The 16851-nt window shown below is 46.8% G+C and overlaps 1 protein-coding gene across 1 annotated transcript in view; it reads right to left on the reverse strand.

Moving 5' to 3' along the window:
* The window catches only part of tln1 (talin 1), a 157620-nt gene extending 149267 nt beyond the window's left edge, over nt 1–8353 (reverse strand). The window contains exon 1 of the mRNA XM_042335651.1: nt 8169–8353. The gene's annotated coding sequence lies outside the window, so the exon portion shown is untranslated. The remainder of the gene's footprint in view (nt 1–8168) is intronic.
* Between the last annotated feature and the right edge of the window lie 8498 nt (nt 8354–16851).

Here is a 16851-nt window from a genome sequence, read left to right on the forward strand (position 1 = left end):
AAAAAATTAGGAAATGAATGCAGCCATAAATGGAAAATATTCAAAGCAAGAAAAAGTAAAACCAGGGGTACCTCAAACATCTGACCTGTGCTGTTTTTTATTACTTGAATGGGGACTTCAAAAATAAAATCGCTTGACTTTGGAGATGGTATCAATACAGGAGGCAATTAATGAGAAACAGTGCAATGAAATTCCAAAGGATTTAGAAATTTTATGGCAACGGGATCAAAGATGGCAGTTGCTGTACCTACATAGATCTGTGTAAAATTATTATTGTGGAAGTAGGAACTGAAAGAGGAACTAAAACCTGCCAATACATGATGCTGATGAGGATAAGGACCAAGGGTGTTACTGTAAATAAAGCCAGCGCCTGTCTTCAGTAAAAAGAAGTCAATTACAACACTGGATTGCATTCATTAGAACAGGGTCACAGCAAAAACCAAAGACAAAGTTGCTATGTTTAACATGTTGACTAGGCTCCATCTAAAGAAATGCCTTTTGTTGTCATCACCTAATTTAAGGCCATTGCAGATCTCAAAAAGGCATGCAGGCAAGCAACCAAGATGACTCTCCAAGTAGAAGGAAGTTTATTTAGGAAAAGAGGGAAAATTCAGTTGAGACTGATTTCCTTCGAAAAGAGAGGACTTTTGGGGTTTTCCAAATTATATATCAAGGTTATCAAGGAAATTGATAATTAACACAGGCAAACTGGGAAATGGTTCAAATACCAGGGAATAGAAGCTGCACAATACTACACTTGGCTGGTGATGGGGAAAGGGAGAAGAGAAAGAGAAACAGATGCACAGACACATATGCATACTTCAATATTGCACAATTGGAGACTCTGCAAATTACTAAGTTACATTCATTACCAAGTGGGAAGCTATGTCATGTCGTGACACGCTTGAACACATCACATTCCTTCAATAACAGACAGCAAAACTAGATACAGAACTTAACCCATACTTCAATTCTCAAAATCCCCAAAACTCCCAAAAATAGATTGGACTTTTGGCAGTAGAAAGGTGGCAGGCAGATTGGAGCCTACATTTCTCAGCTAGGAGAAATGTCACATAGGTGCTGAGCTATACCTACATCACCATAAGGAGTTTTCGTCACAAATTGCCTCATACTTTTTTGACATTCAAGGCAAAAAGATAATGTACATTCGTAAAATAAATTGAACTGCAATTATTCATACTGTATTGTATGTGAACAAAACCGTTAAAACAGTACAGAATGAACTGCAATTGTATCTTGCACTTATTTAGTTCCTTTCTCATAGAATGAAAGTCTTAAACTGCTTAATTATAATAAGGAGCAGGGAGAGTTAAGGATGTTATGTTTTGAAGGCATTGAGAAAGGAAGCAAGGTAAATGGGTTTGAGGGAGAGAGTTTCAGAGGAAGTTGTGGCTTAAGACTTAGCCAAAAGCAATGGAGGGAATGAGGCACAAGCAATATATCAGAATCGGAGGAACAGAAGTTGTAGGCAAGAGAGAAGGCAGGCTTAGAGGAAATTGTACAGGCAGGGAGGGCTGAGATGGTGACGGATTTAAAGGTGAGGTCAAGGATCTACTAGGAAATTGGGGAAGCAGTGGAGTCTGGCAAGGATAGGAATGTAGAGTACAGAACAAATATAATCTGCAGATTAGGCGAACTGAATTCTTTGGTAGTTAGAACAGACCAGATCTCTAGCTATTGTTCAAATATACTGTCTCCTGTTAAGTCGAGTTCCAAGGGCCTGCTACCCTCCTACCTTGCTTAACAACAACAACAAAATTACATTTGTAGAGTGCCTTTCACGTCGGGAAGACATGGCGAGGGAGGGGGCGAGATGGAGGGACTGCAGGATGGAGTTCCAGAGGGTGGGTGCAGAGTGGCGGAAGCCCCACTCGCCGATAGTGGGGCAAGCAAGGTGGGAGACATGAAGAAGGCCGGAGCCCGCCGAACGGAGGGAGCAAACAGGGTGGTAGGGGGTTAGGAGTCGGAGAGGTAGGGGGGAGCAAGACCATGGAGGGCTTTGAAGGTGAGGACCAGCATCCTGAACTGTATCCTCTGTGTGATGGGAAGCCAGTGGCGTCGGGCGAGGAAGGGAGTGATAGGGTCACGGAGCCTGGTGTGGGAGAGGATGAGGGCTGCAGAGTTCTGGATGATCTACAACCTGTGGAGGGAGGAGCTGGGGAGCCGACAAGCAGTGAGTTTGCATAGTCAAGCCTTGATGTAATGAAAGCATGTATAAGGGTTTCGGCGGCTTGCGGTATGAGACAGTGTCAGAGCCGGGCGACGTTGCTTAAGGGGCTATTATGTATATGAATCTATTCAGTGCTGGAGGGTGCACTGACCACATTGTCCAAGGTGCTGTCGTTCAGATGAAACATTAAATTGAGTTCTGTCTGCCTGTTCCACTGTCTCATGGCACCATTTGAAAAGAAAAGGTCGTTTCTCCCATTGGCCTTACCAACAATCTCCCACCAGATAAAATTAATGATTCACTTCATGGATGTTTGTGGGATATTGTTGTGCCCAATTTTGGCTTGTGTGTTTGCTTAAAAAATAGTCACTGCACTGTGCAGTAAATCCGGTGAAGCGCTTGGAGACACTCCAATGATGTGATATGATGCTATATCAAAAGTGAGGTTTGTTTATTATAAACGCCATGCTTGTGTGAAGTTGCACACCTGGTTACTATTCTTGCGTAGTAATTCTGCGGGCTGGTGTGAAGTTGCATGCAAAATTACAAAGGAACTATAGTAACCTTGTATGCATATGCATGAGAAGAATTTTTGCTGGAGATGCTTCAAAAAAAACACACAAACACACACAGTAGAGCTGGATATGAAATATAATAAGAGACAGAAAATTAAAGAGGAAGACTCAGAGAGAGACCGGTAACGTTGTAGTGAATAGAACAATTTTTAAAATTAGCATTGAAGCCAATTTTTAATCTTGTGCGATGTCCAATTATCTGCATTCTTTGCTAACCACAATGGGGCCGATCACAACGATTGTGGAAAATCAGCTCTCTACCGTAGAGTAATACTGTGGAGTCCTTAACTCAGTGGTTAGAGCACTCGCCTCGGTTTGATTCCCGGCAGGGCGAAACTTGGGCAAGTTTCCTTACTCCACACTCTTGATAATAAACCCTCAAGAAAAAAAAACAATCATTTAGTCACCCAATCCATGACTGTTTGTGGGACAGTGCTGTGTGCAACTGACTGCCACGTTTCGCCCACAAAACATACAGCCAATTCATTTTACCATATATTCTGTGAAGCACTTTGAGAGGTCTCAAAGACGTGAAAAGTGCTATATCAAATGCAAGGATTATTATTATTACTGTATCAATTATTGGTTGCTGTTTTGTAATATCAGGCATATTGTGATTTTTGATATTCCAAAATAAATTGCGACTTTCACCAAATTTACCAGATATTCTCCCTTGTTGCCACAAAAAAAATGGAAAAATACCTGGGTTTGTTTTGTGGATAAAAACAAACTTTAGAATGGTCCTCAAGACATATTCCATGCACAATAAATGGTTTTAAACTTGTTCTGCTGCTACATTGTGGACAGCATTTTACGCAGCTACAAACTAAAAATGAAACTGTGCTGTCATCCTGGCTGCAGCCTAAAATCCGACTCAGTCCCACAGAAGGATTTAAAACAGCTATACAACAAGTTCCATACAACATGTCCATAGCCTCCATTCATCGAGTTCTCAATTCGAACCATACTACAAAGGAAAGGTGCCAAGTAAAGGACAAAAGATAAATCAGTCACCCTGAACCACTCCTGTACACTACTAAATATCTGCCCCAAGGGCAGGATTTGTGGATAAGAGGATTAGCAATGGTTTGTGGCACAAGGAAATACACCTTTTAAAATAATGACAATATGGACAGCGAAACCATGTATTCCCCGATCACTGTATTACCTTGGAACAGAAAACTTGTGCCCATGTAACAACAACAACAAGATTATATTTGTATAGCGCTTTTCACGTCAGGAGGACGTCCCAAGGCGCTGGACAGTGTACAGCATTTCAGACCCGAGCTGGGGTCAGGGGGTAGAAGGGAGGGGAAGGGAAGGGGGTGGCCGATGGCATGGTCGAAGAGGAGGGTCTTGAGGCAGGACTTGAAGGAGGCTAAGGAGGGGGCGAGGCGGAGTGACTGGGGGTTGGAATTCCTGAGGTTGGGGGCAGAGTGGCTGAAGGCTCTCCCGCCAATGGTGGGGCGGGTGGGTCGGGGGACGTGGAGCAGCCGGAGCCGGCTGAGCGGGCGGGTTGATAGGGGGTTAGGAGGTCACAGAGGTAGGGTGGGGCGAGACCATGGAGGGCTTTGTAGGTGAGGACCAGGATCTCGAATAGGATCCCCTGAAGGATAGGGAGCCAATGGAGTCGGGCGAGAATGGGGGAGATGGGGTCATGGAGTTTGTTGCGGGAGAGGACACGGGCTGCAGAGTTCTGGATTACCTGCAGCCTGTGGAGGGAGGAGTTGGGAATGCCGACAAGCAGGGGGTTTGCATAGTCGAGCCTGGAGGTGATGAAGGCATGAACAAGAATTTCAGCGGCCTGAGGGGTGAGGTAGTAGCGGAGTCGGGCGATGTTACGGAGATCAGGGAACAACGACTACAACTTGCATTTATATTGCGCCCCTAACGCAGTGTAGAGCTTCCCACAGTGTTTGAAACTCAGATTACCCAGAACAACCAACCCAGACGAGCTTTCACAACCAAAGTAAACATAAGAGCACATACCATTCCGTAATTTTAATACTGGTTTGCATATCATAATACTTGAACAGACAAGTTTTACAACCGCTATCCTAATTTACTTGCATAAATGAGCCCAAAAAAGATATAAAGGCAAACATTTTTACTATTGTGGTTAAGTAAAACAGTACCAACACTACTGTCAGGAAACTAAGGCCCTGCAAAAAAAAGTACAGCTCTTGTAAAATTGCTGCTTGGTATGGAGTCTTAGAAGCCTGTCGAGCAGTGTACTTCTTTTGAAAAAAGTATCTGCAAAGAAAAATTGACTTAATATATCCAAACCTGGACTTCCTGAGGCTGATCTAACAATATCCTGCGGCTACAAAACTGTAACACACCCCTCATTTTCACTAATTTTGCCAGATCACAGTTCATGGGGAAAGAGAAAAAAATATCTGCCTCCAGGCTACAACTGAGAGGACCTGCATGTCATCAATGTGTCAACCATCACAATCCCTTTAGCACACAGCAAAGATATCAGAATCAAAAACATGTGCAGTAAACTCCTGATAACTCAACCCCGTCATAACTTGTTACTACCATCATTTTGTCAGTGTGTCGGCTGCATTTATTTATGGATTTGTAGACAGAAGACGCCCAACGGTGGTTAGTGGCACAAGGACATACACCTTTTAAACCTTGGGCAAGTTTCCTTACTCCACACACCTAATAATAATCCCTCCAAAACACCAAAAACAATAATAAAAAATTAGTCATTTTCAATCTACGACTGTTTGTGGGACATTGCTGTGCGCAATTGGCTGCCGCGTCCGCCCACAAATATACAGTCAATTCACTTTGCAGTGTGTTCTGTGAAGCGCTTTGGGACGTCCTCCCGACGTGAAAAGCACTATATCAAATGCAAGGATTATTATTATTATTAAACTAACAACAAAATCCCGCCTGGATTATTCAAATGCACTCGTCGTCGTTCGCCCCAGCCCCACTGTTCAAAAAATCCAGCTCATTCAGGGCTCTGCTGCCCACATACTGACCCCGGATCAAACTCTGTACCCCCATCTCACCAATTCAAGTGCAAGTTCTTGTTGTTGTATTTATATATATATATATATGTGCCTAATTCGCCATTGCTGATAACTCGTCCGTGAACACTTTTCTCTGGGAGTGATGAGTTATCAGGAGTTTATTGTACAATGAATTTTCTTACAGTACACACAAAACTGACAATGCATTATTCTTCTTTCCTTTACTCCTCTAACTCACCCGCACCCCCCCCCCACCCACACACACCCTCACCCGCACCCCCCCACCCACAGACACCCGCACCCCCCCATCCGCACCCCGCCGCCACCCACACCCGCACCCCCCCCACCCGCACCCCCCGCCACCCACACCCGCACACCCCCCACCCACACCCGCACCCCTCCACACCCACACCCGCACCCCCCACCCTTCCTGAAACAGTGCAAATTCCCCCACCGCAGCCCAGTGCAAATCCCCCCACCTCTACGCAACAAAAGACAAATCCCCCCCCACCCCACAAAGGACAAAATCCCCCCCACCCCCACAGGACAAGATCCCCCCCACCCCCACAGGACAAGATCCCCCCCACCCCCCACAGGACAAGATCCCCCCCCCCCACCCCCCCCACAGGACAAGATCCCCCCCCCCCCACAGGACAAGATCCCCCCCCCCCCCCCCCCCCCACAGGACAAGATCCCCCCCACCCCCCACAGGACAAGATCCCCCCCACCCCCACAGGACAAGATCCCCCCACCCCACAGGACAAGATCCCCCCCACCCCCCACAGGACAAGATCCCCCCCACCCCCACAGGACAAGATCCCCCCCCACCCCCCACAGGACAAGATCCCCCCCACCCCCCACAGGACAAGATCCCCCCCACCCCCCACAGGACAAGATCCCCCCCACCCCCCACAGGACAAGATCCCCCCCCACCCCCCACAGGACAAGATCCCCCCCACCCCCCACAGGACAAGATCCCCCCACCCCCCACAGGACAAGATCCCCCCCACCCCCCACAGGACAAGATCCCCCCCACCCCCCACAGGACAAGATCCCCCCCCACCCCCACAGGACAAGATCCCCCCCCACCCCCCACAGGACAAGATCCCCCCCCACCCCCCACAGGACAAGAACCCCCCCCCCCCCACAGGACAAATCCCCACACACACAAAGGACAAATCCCCTCCCACGACAAAATCTCCCCTCTCCCCATTCGACCCCACACAGGGCAAACCCCCAAACCCCCCCCGCCCCAACCCCCCCACCCCCCCAACCCCACCCCAAACCCCCCCACCCCCACCCCAAACCCCCCCCCACCAGCGCAGCTCAAGCACAGCCACAGCCACAGACAGAGCAAAAAAATACAGCCCCTGTACCCCCCCACACACACCCCCCACACCCCCACACACACGCCCCCCCCACACACCCCCCCGAGGCCAAGAGAGAGGACTCCAACACTGGGTTCCCAGTCAGTTCGGGGCTCAGAGACTGTGAGAAGTTTCCGGGTCTGAACCTGACCCCAAAAATCCCAACTTCAGTGACAGAGAGAGAGAGAGAGAGAGAGAAGCGCCGCCCTCTGTAACACCAGCAACTGGGGGGGGGGGGATAGGGGGGGAGGGGGGATAGGGGGGGAGAGAGAGGGGGGGATAGGAGAGGGAGAGAGAGGGGGGAGAGAGGGGGCAGGGAGGGGGGGCAGGGAGGGGGGGAGAGAGAGGGGGGGGGGAGAGAGAGGGGGGCAGGGAGGGGGGTAGAGAGAGAGAGTGGGGGGGAGAGAGAGGGGGGAGAGAGAGAGGGGGAGAGAGAGGGAGTGGGGGAGAGAGAGAGAGGGAGAGAGAGGGGAGTGGGGGGAGAGAGAGGGGGAGAGAGAGAGGGAGTGGGGGGAGAGAGAGGGGGAGAGAATAGAGAGGGAAGGAGGGAAGGGGGAAAAAAAGAGCAAAAAGGAGGAGGAGGAGGACAGAGTGAGGGTGTTTTGTAAGCCCTGGAGAAGGCTTCTTGGGCTACAAAAAAAAAGCCCGAGTACATTTATATTATATCTATATATACACTGTATCCCCACAACACAGTCCATCCCCCCCCCCCCCCCCCGTGAGTGAGTGAGTGAGTGTGTGAGTGAGTGAGTGTGTGAGAGTGTTTTCATGTCTGAAAGTTTTCTTTGAAACCCCCTTTTTTTCTCTCTCTCTCTCTCTCTCTTTTAAAAAAAATCTTTTCTTTCTCTCTTCTCTTCTCTTCTTTTTTTAAAAAAATTAAAAAAAAACAACTTAAAAAACCAACTCTCTCTCTCTCTCTCTCTGTACGTTTTTTTAAAAAAATATGTGTATATATATAACTTTACACACAGACGGATATAATATGGTAATATAATGTAACATATCTCTGATAAGAGTCTCTGTGTGGGTTGTGGAGGTGACTTACTCAGGTCTCCTGGAAGCTGTGCCTCTCTCTCTCTCTCCCTCTCTCCCTCTCCCTCTGTGTCTCTGTCTCTCACACACGGCGCATGTTACAGCAGCGCAGCGAATGGAGCAAAAAAAATTACCCAACAGAGTCTGTGGCTGTGCCAATGCCACCAGACTCCTCCCCCTCTCTCCCCCCCCCCACCACCCCTCCTCTCCCCCCTCCCCCCACCCCTCCTCTCCCCCCCCCTCTCCCCCCCCCCTCTCCTCCTCCCAAGACTTGTTTCGCAATCGGGCGTGGCCTCGTCCCCCCCCCCCCCCCCCCCCCCTTCCTTCCTCCTCCTCCACACATTCTGCCGACGTCAGAGGAGACCACGGATATGGTTATTGTTTTCGTTCTTGGTCTCTTTGCCCTCTTCAACCCCCCTCATCGCCACCGCCACCGCCACCACCAACCCACCCCATCCCATCTCCCCCACACACACACACACACACACCAATCACCCCACTCCCCGCCCGCACACACCACTCACCCGCCCGCCCGCACACACACCACCCGCCCGCCCGCCCGCACACACACACACCACCCACCCGCCCGCACACACACACCACTCACCCACCCGCCCGCACACACACACACCACCCGCCCGCCCGCCGCACACACACACCACCCACCCGCCCGCACACACACCACTCACCCACCCGCCCGCACACACACACACCACCCGCCCCCGCCCCCGCACACACACACCACCACCCACCCGCCCGCACACACACACACACACCACTCACCCACCCGCACACACACACCACCCCACCCACCCACCCGCACACACACACACCACCCCACCCACCCACCCGCACACACACCACCCAACCCACCCACCCACCCGCACACACACACACACACCACTCACCCACCCGCACACACACCACCCCACCCCACACATACACACACCATCCCCCCACGCACGCACACCCCACCCCCTCGCACACACACACACCACTCACCCACCCATCCGCACACACACACCACCCCACCCACCCCACTCCACCCCACGCACACACACACCATCCCCTCTGCGCGCGCACACATACACACCACCCACCCCGCGCACACACGCACCACCCCACCCACCCACACACACACACCATCCCACTCACGCCCTCCCGCACATACACATACCACTTCACCCATTCCCCGCATACACACACACCATCCCATCCACCTCCACACACACACACTCTACCCACACCCCCCGCACAAACATCACCACCCACACTCCACACACCACCCCGACACACACAAACACCCTTTGTCACCCAACCACAACAAAATGAAGTTCATATATGGTGTCTTTCAAGTCAGTAGGACGTCTGTCTCAGCATTTTTTTAATGCCCTCCTCGCTGCCCTCCTCGTCTAAACGCCCACAATCCCCTCACCACAAACCCCCTCCCACCACCCCCTGCATGTGTCCCGTTTTGTCACTGGGAGACAAGGAGGCAGTGGAGCCCGAGGAGAACTGGGCGTGTAATGGACTCCTGGCATTTAATGCGGGTGAGGACCCTTGTTGGAGTTGGATCAAGTGCCAAGCAAAGTGGGTGAGGATTTTCCGCCATCCACATTCTCACCAGCACTAAATGGCGACTGGGCAGGTAATGGGCGCCTGGCATTTACAACAACAACAACAACTTGGATTTATATAGCGCCCTCCACGCCGGACGGCATCTCAGAGCACTTCACAGTGTTTCACCACCACCACCACTCCTCTGCACCCCCTACCTCTCTGACCTCCTCTCTCCTCACAACAATGCCCGTTGCCTTTGTTCCACCGGGTCTGGCCTCCTCCTTGTCCCTCGAGTCCTCCGCTCCACCCTTGGCGGCAGTGCCTTCAGCCACTATGCCCTGAGGCTCTGCAACTGCCTTCCTCACTCCCTTCACCTCGCCCCCTCTCTTCCTATTTTCAAGTCTTGGCCGAAGATCTTTCTTTTCGACTGCGCCTTTGGTCACCTTCCTCCCCCTCCTCCTGGCTCGGTCCCGGGATCCATTACTGTGAAGCGCTCTGAGACGCTATCCAGCGTGGAGGGCGCTATATAAATCCAAATTGTCGTTGTTGTAAATGCCAGGTGCCCATTACCTACCCAGGCGCCAATCATCCCAGTCCTTACCAGACTCCACACACCCATCACTCCAATCTTCGCAAACTCCACACACCCATCACCCGAATCCTCGCCACACACCCTTCGCCCCAGTTCCCACGAGGTCCACTGCCTCCTTGTCTCACAGTAAATAATTTGAAGCTAAATCCTCTTTAGCCTCACTAGTTCAACCTTCCATAGCTCCAGTTCATGCAGATTTCCATAGCCAGTAGTTTCCCCCACTAGAATCCATGTGGCCCATCAACACCATCTTCACCAGGCTCCACTAGATCCTTAACGAAAACAGAATTCGCTGGGAACACTCAGCAGGTTAGGCCGCATCTATGGAGAAACTTACGACGAAGGGTCATGGACCCAAAACATTGACTCACTTTTGTTTCTCCACAAATGCTGCCTGACCTGCTGAGTGTTCCCAGCGACTTCTGTTTTTGTTTCAGATTTCCAGCATCTGCAGTATTTTACATTTTGTCCACTAGATCTTGCTTTCGATCTCCCTGCTTCTCCCCCTGCCCTCCCCCACCCCAACCTTCAGCTCGGGTCCGAAACTCTGTCGTCCAGCGCCTTGGGATGTCCTCCCAACGTGAAAGGCGCTATATAAATATAATTTTGTTCTTGTTGTTGTTGTAGATCCTTGTTCCCCCAGTGGACCTTCAGATCCTTTCATACTCTTGCCCCGCCTAACCTCTGCAATATCTTCCAGCCCCAATCTCCCACTTGCATCCCCCATTACTCCAATTCAGGTCTGCTGCATAATTGCCAGTAGTAGTGTTCCTTCAGCCACAATGCCCCAATCTATGGATATGGATATGGATATCTATGGATATCTTCCTCTAAAGTCATTTTCTTCTTCTAAAGTCACACCCTTTCTTCTTGCCTGCAAAACCCTCCTAAATAAACTGTCTCTGACCAGGCTTTGGTCCTCCCACAGCCGGTTGGTCCTCTCCCTTTTCCCACTTTGTAAAACATCAGGAGGTTATCCTACCTGAACGATACTCTGTAAGTGCAAGGTCTTGTAGGAAAACTCAGAGACTATTTATTTCCAACAGATCCTAAGTGTAGGAAAACTAGGAGAGCATTTATTTCCAACAGATCTTTAATAAGGGTCAATCAATATACCAGCAATATATTATTTTCCTGCTATATTACTTTCAACTAAACAATGGTTTGCAATGGTAGAATGTGATTTTGTACTTCTACAAATTAACTGGGAGAAAGCTATTAGTGTCAATAAAGGACATTCCACTTGTAATACATCCAGAGTCGCTTTCAAAAAAAGTCTTTATTGAGAAAATCTGTCAGGTTGCCACCCTCACATATTTACTAAATATCACAGCCTGGATCTGTCATATCAGAGCAAGGATCAACACGTTCCATTTGTTCAAATTTAGCAAGCAACAATGTTGATTTAAGATTTATTTTTGGATGACAGAGAATTAATTTGTTCTTATCAATTATGTACAAACTCGCCTATTAATAAGTTAATGCATTATCAGATGCATCATACAAAATTAAGTTGGTCTAGCCCTAGAGGCATTTTATCACTGCTTTCTGGCTTGGGGACTTTCACAGTGCAAGTTCTAAATAATATTTTGCTGGTATATTAATTGTCCACAAATAATTTTAAATGAAACAATAATGTGCTTTATTTAACACAGTATTACACATAAAAGGCAATAACTGCAAATAAACTTGACAATCTGCTTTTGTAGGTCCTTTTTTTTCAAATAAAATCTAAAGTATCAAAATGAATACAATGGAGCTTAATGTCCTTTCACTTTGTAATCCGTTGGGAGCATCAGCTACATGTTTCTTGGCAGTGTATAATAATGCACATGACAGAGTATCATACCTGCCTATCAGTCACACAACACTTTCTAAAAGAGGATTCTTTATGTCTTTTCTCTTTGCATCAGAATAGGGACAAATGGATCTTGGCATGAATACAATTATTATACAATAATCCTTCTATTTGCTTTTGATGTAGGACCTTATCACGTCAAAATGTCAAAAATGCTCCACAAGATTTTATTGTGTATTTGCTAATGCAGCAGCCAATATGCACACAGCACCAACAACTTGCATTTATATAGCAAACAGGACAGAGTCCTAGAGCACTTTGTCCCACAAACAGCCATGAAGTAACTGGCCAATCTTTTATCTGTGGGATTGTTGACCAGCAAACCAGGAGATGCTCCCTTTTCTTTGCAAGAGAAGGGAATATTTAACATCCATCTGAACACACAGATGGGGCCTTGCTTAACAACAATAACAAATTACATTTCTATAGGGCCTTTCACATCGGGAAGATGTCCTCAGGTGCTTTAATGTCTTGTCTGAGGGACGGCACATCCAAAAATGCAGTATCCTTCACTCCCCAACACTGCACTATTAGCCTAGATGGTGAGTTCAAAGTCCCAATTCAGGGATTGAATATGGGAACCTCAGAGGGACCACATAGACTTTGAAAAAAGAAAGGATTAGGTAAAAGTGAAGTCAAATTCAGTAAAGTTACAAAAGAGATGTTTGCAGAAGGCTTTGAAAAGATGCTCTTGAGGGATTGTTATTGAGGGAATAAAAGGCAAAAAAGAGCTTGTACGGAAAGGAGAAAAAATTCTGAAAAGTAGGAGGAAGTTGAAGAAGGAATAGTGGAGGGATGATTTGATCAATGTGTTCAGAATATTGAAAGGTGACACAAAATAACTGGCAATATTAATCCCTACAAATTGTATTCTATAAATGACCCATTCATTATCCCAGAAATAATAATAATAATCCTTGCACCTCATCACATCATTGAGACATCTCAAAGCATTTCACAGAATATACTGTAAAGTGGATTCACTAGGAAGAGCAATCTGATCAGCTTTTATATTCTTGTATAGTCTTGAACAATAACTTGCATTTAAATAGCACTTTACTCATAGAATCATAGAATTATACAGCACAGAAGGAGGCCATTCGGCCCATCGTGTCTGTGCCAACTCTTTGAAAAGAGCTATTCAAATCAATCCCACTCCCCCGCTCTCTCCCCATAACCTTGCAAACTTATCCTCGCCAAATAATTCTCATAGGATAATATCACAAAGCATTTTGAAACCTGATGAGATGTCAGGGATTGAACCTGAGACTTCATTCCTGATCTTAAATATTTACGCAAAGGCAATACCAAAATGTTTTTTGCAACAGTAAAAATTTCAGCGTAATAATTTCTCAGGTGATATCTTGTAAAAGATGTAACCTTTCTTTGACATTTTCTTCTTAAAAATTCCATTATCCCCTCCCACACCACCCACTCCCATGCTATCCAAACCTGACTAGAACAAGCTATGCAAACATGGGTTCAACAGCTACAGATAAATAAGCTCTAAGAAATAATACTGGTGCCCAAAAATCTTTCTGAGAGGGATCATAGGTGATAACATTCCATTCATCCTTGGTGACTCCTTCATCATGTTCCTGCATATCCCTTTGGTCATCAAACTCCACGGGTCAACAGTACTGTAATGCCTCATAGCAATGCTAATTTGTACGGGATTCAACAAGCAAAGTATTCACAAATCTTTTCAAACTGAACTGGCTTCTTGCCATACGCAGGGAGCAGTCGTGATACATTTTGGCAGAAAGAATGAGCATAAATACGCATTAAATGGTGTGGAAGAGCAGTAAATCTTATGGTTTGTATAAAAATAATAAATGATAATCCTTGCATTTGATATAGTGCCTTATCACGAGATGTCTCAAAGCGCTTCACAGAATATACATTAAACTTGTATTTTTGGGGCGAAAAGTATACGCAATGGGTAAAATTCTAGCTAAGTTTTGATTTAATCTAATAACATTTCAGACTGTAAGTTCTTTAAAGAACTGCATAAAACTGGCTTCAAAGTAAGACTTAATTCAACAATCGTCTAAATTCTAGATTCTCTAAAATGTTGCGTAAAGGGTATACAATTTTTTAAAGGTGGTGTGTGTGTGACTTTAAATATTTATATATTTGTGTGTTGTGGTGTATGTGGACTTCAGTGCTTCCCTGAATGAAGTTCGCTATATAATTGAATGTCGTACCTCGCCCAAGGTATTATTGATAGAACCACAGAAATTTATGGCACAGAAGAAGGCCATTCGGCCCTTCGTGTCTGTGCCAGCTCCCTCAAGAGTAATTCTTTCCATTTATCTGCTCTTTTGAAAATATCTGTGGAGATGCCAGGGATTGAACCAGGGGCCTCATACATGCGAAGCATGCGCTCTACCACTGAGCTACATCCCCTCCTTGTATAATTCTTCACAGTGGGTAATGGCTAGCCATCCTCCTGCAAGAACGTCACAGCTAAACCAGATCCCATCCTCAGCAGACATCCACATGTGCATACCTTCCAGCAGGAGTCACAAAGTAATGGTCAGGAGGGGAAATCCTCCTGATTTTGCCCTACCTAAACCTAAGGTCAATTGTAGCACCTCAAATGCTGCCCCACTGAGACCATCTAAGTTAGCAATACACTTGGATTCAAACCTTCAGCTTTTCAGTGTGTCTGGTCCAACGCTGCTACACACTAGTTCACAGAATCACCAATGTGAATACTGGAGAAAGGAAAGCAAGATATTTGAAGATGAGAGAGAAAAAAAATAATTTGGTCACTCAATCCATGACTGTTTGTGGGACACTGCTGTGCGCAGTTGGCTGTTGCCTTTCGCCCACAAAACATACAGTCAATTCACTTTACAATGTATTCTGTGAAGCGCTTTGAGATGTCTAGAAAACGTGATAAGGCACTATATCAAACGCAACGATTATTATATTTTTATTATAACTCTTTTTGGTTGGATCCTCTTAAGCATGGTGGTAAGTTTCTGCATGTGTCAGACACCTAGCTGAGCAACAAAAAATCTCTTATATTATTACACCTTGCAGCTGAGTCCCTCACTATTACAGCAATGTCCCTGACTGAGAATTTGAGTCAGTACATATGAATTCATTTCCAAGATACAACCTGTATTTAAATTCCACTCTGGCAGGCAGGCAGGCGCAGTGCACTGAATAGGATAAGTTCCTATTCTAAATTTCTTAACAAGGCCACGGGAGGGAGCAATTCACCATACAACATTGAGAAACTTGACCGGTTCTACCAGTATGGGGAAAAGGCAGGTAAATAGGACTCAGTGGATTGCTCTTTCAAACAGGCAACCCAGACTTATTGGATCGCATGACCTTCTTCTGTGTTGTAAATTTCTATGATTATATGGAACTCACAAATTCAGAGGAAAAATAACAAGATATGTTATAAATAAAGGATTGCTGAGGAAATAGGAGACCAAACATATGCAATAGCAATAAACAAAAGCTAAAATTCTGCAGATGCTGAAAATCTGAAATAAAAACAGAAGTCACTGGGAACGTGCAATAGGTCAGGGAGATCTATGGAGAGAGGAAAGTGAGTTGACGTTTCAGGTCGATGACCTTTCTGATGAAAGATGCTATAGCAATTTGTACAAAAGTAAATAACATTACAGGAGATTGTCCACCTTCCCCAGGTTCTGGAATATTACAAAGCCTTTTATTAAATTAATGCATATGTACTTGAAAAGTCAATGCTATTTTTACATTTCCTGCCCCAAGCTACATTTAAAGCTACATTTTGAAATCTTGTCAACATTCATTAGTTTTTGTATCCAATTCTCATGTATAATTGGCTCACTAATTTGATGCCTCATTGTAACTTAGTTACTGCGTTCAGTTCTGGGCACCGCACTTTAGGAAAGATGTTAGGGCATTGGAGAAGATGCAAAGGAGGTTTACCAGGATTGTACCAGGAATGAAGGACCTTAGTTATGAGGAGAGGTTAGCGAAACTAGGATTATTCTCCCTAGAGTAGAGGAGATTAAGAGGGGATTTAATAGAGATCCCGCACCAAACTCCGGGACCCCCATCTCCCCCACTCTCGCATGACTCCATTGGCCCCTATCCTTCAGAGGATCCAGTTCAAAATCCTGGTCCTCACCTACAAAGCCCTCAATGACCTCACCCCACCCTATCTCTGCGACCTCCTAACCCCCTACCAACCCGCCCGTTCCCTCCGCTCAGCCGGCTCCGGCTGCTCCACGTCCCCCGACCCACCCGCCCCACCATTGGGGGGAGAGCCTTCAGCCACTCTGCCCCCAACCTCTGGAATTCCATCCCCCAATCACTCCGCCTCGCCCGCTCCTTAACCTCCCAGCCTCAAAACCCTCTTCTTCGACCATGCCATTGGTCACCCCCCTTCCCCTCCCCTCCCCTCCCTGACCCCAGCTCGGGTCTGAAATGCTGTACACTGTCCAGCACCTTGGGACGTCCTCCCGACATGAAAGGCGCTATACAAATGTAATCTTGTTGTTGTTGTTGCAATTTTACAGTATGTTTCTCTACTATAATTATTTTGCACTTTCTTCACCCTCATTGTGTGAATGAATGTTTAACATTAAGGCATGCTTTCTTATGTCTATAATCTATAGATACATATACACATATTTAGATATGTTTTGCATTTTGCTCACAAAATACAGTCAATTC

This window comes from Callorhinchus milii, unplaced genomic scaffold, assembly GCF_018977255.1.
Source record: "Callorhinchus milii isolate IMCB2004 unplaced genomic scaffold, IMCB_Cmil_1.0 Scaffold1, whole genome shotgun sequence".
Taxonomy (NCBI): Eukaryota; Metazoa; Chordata; class Chondrichthyes; order Chimaeriformes; family Callorhinchidae; genus Callorhinchus; species Callorhinchus milii.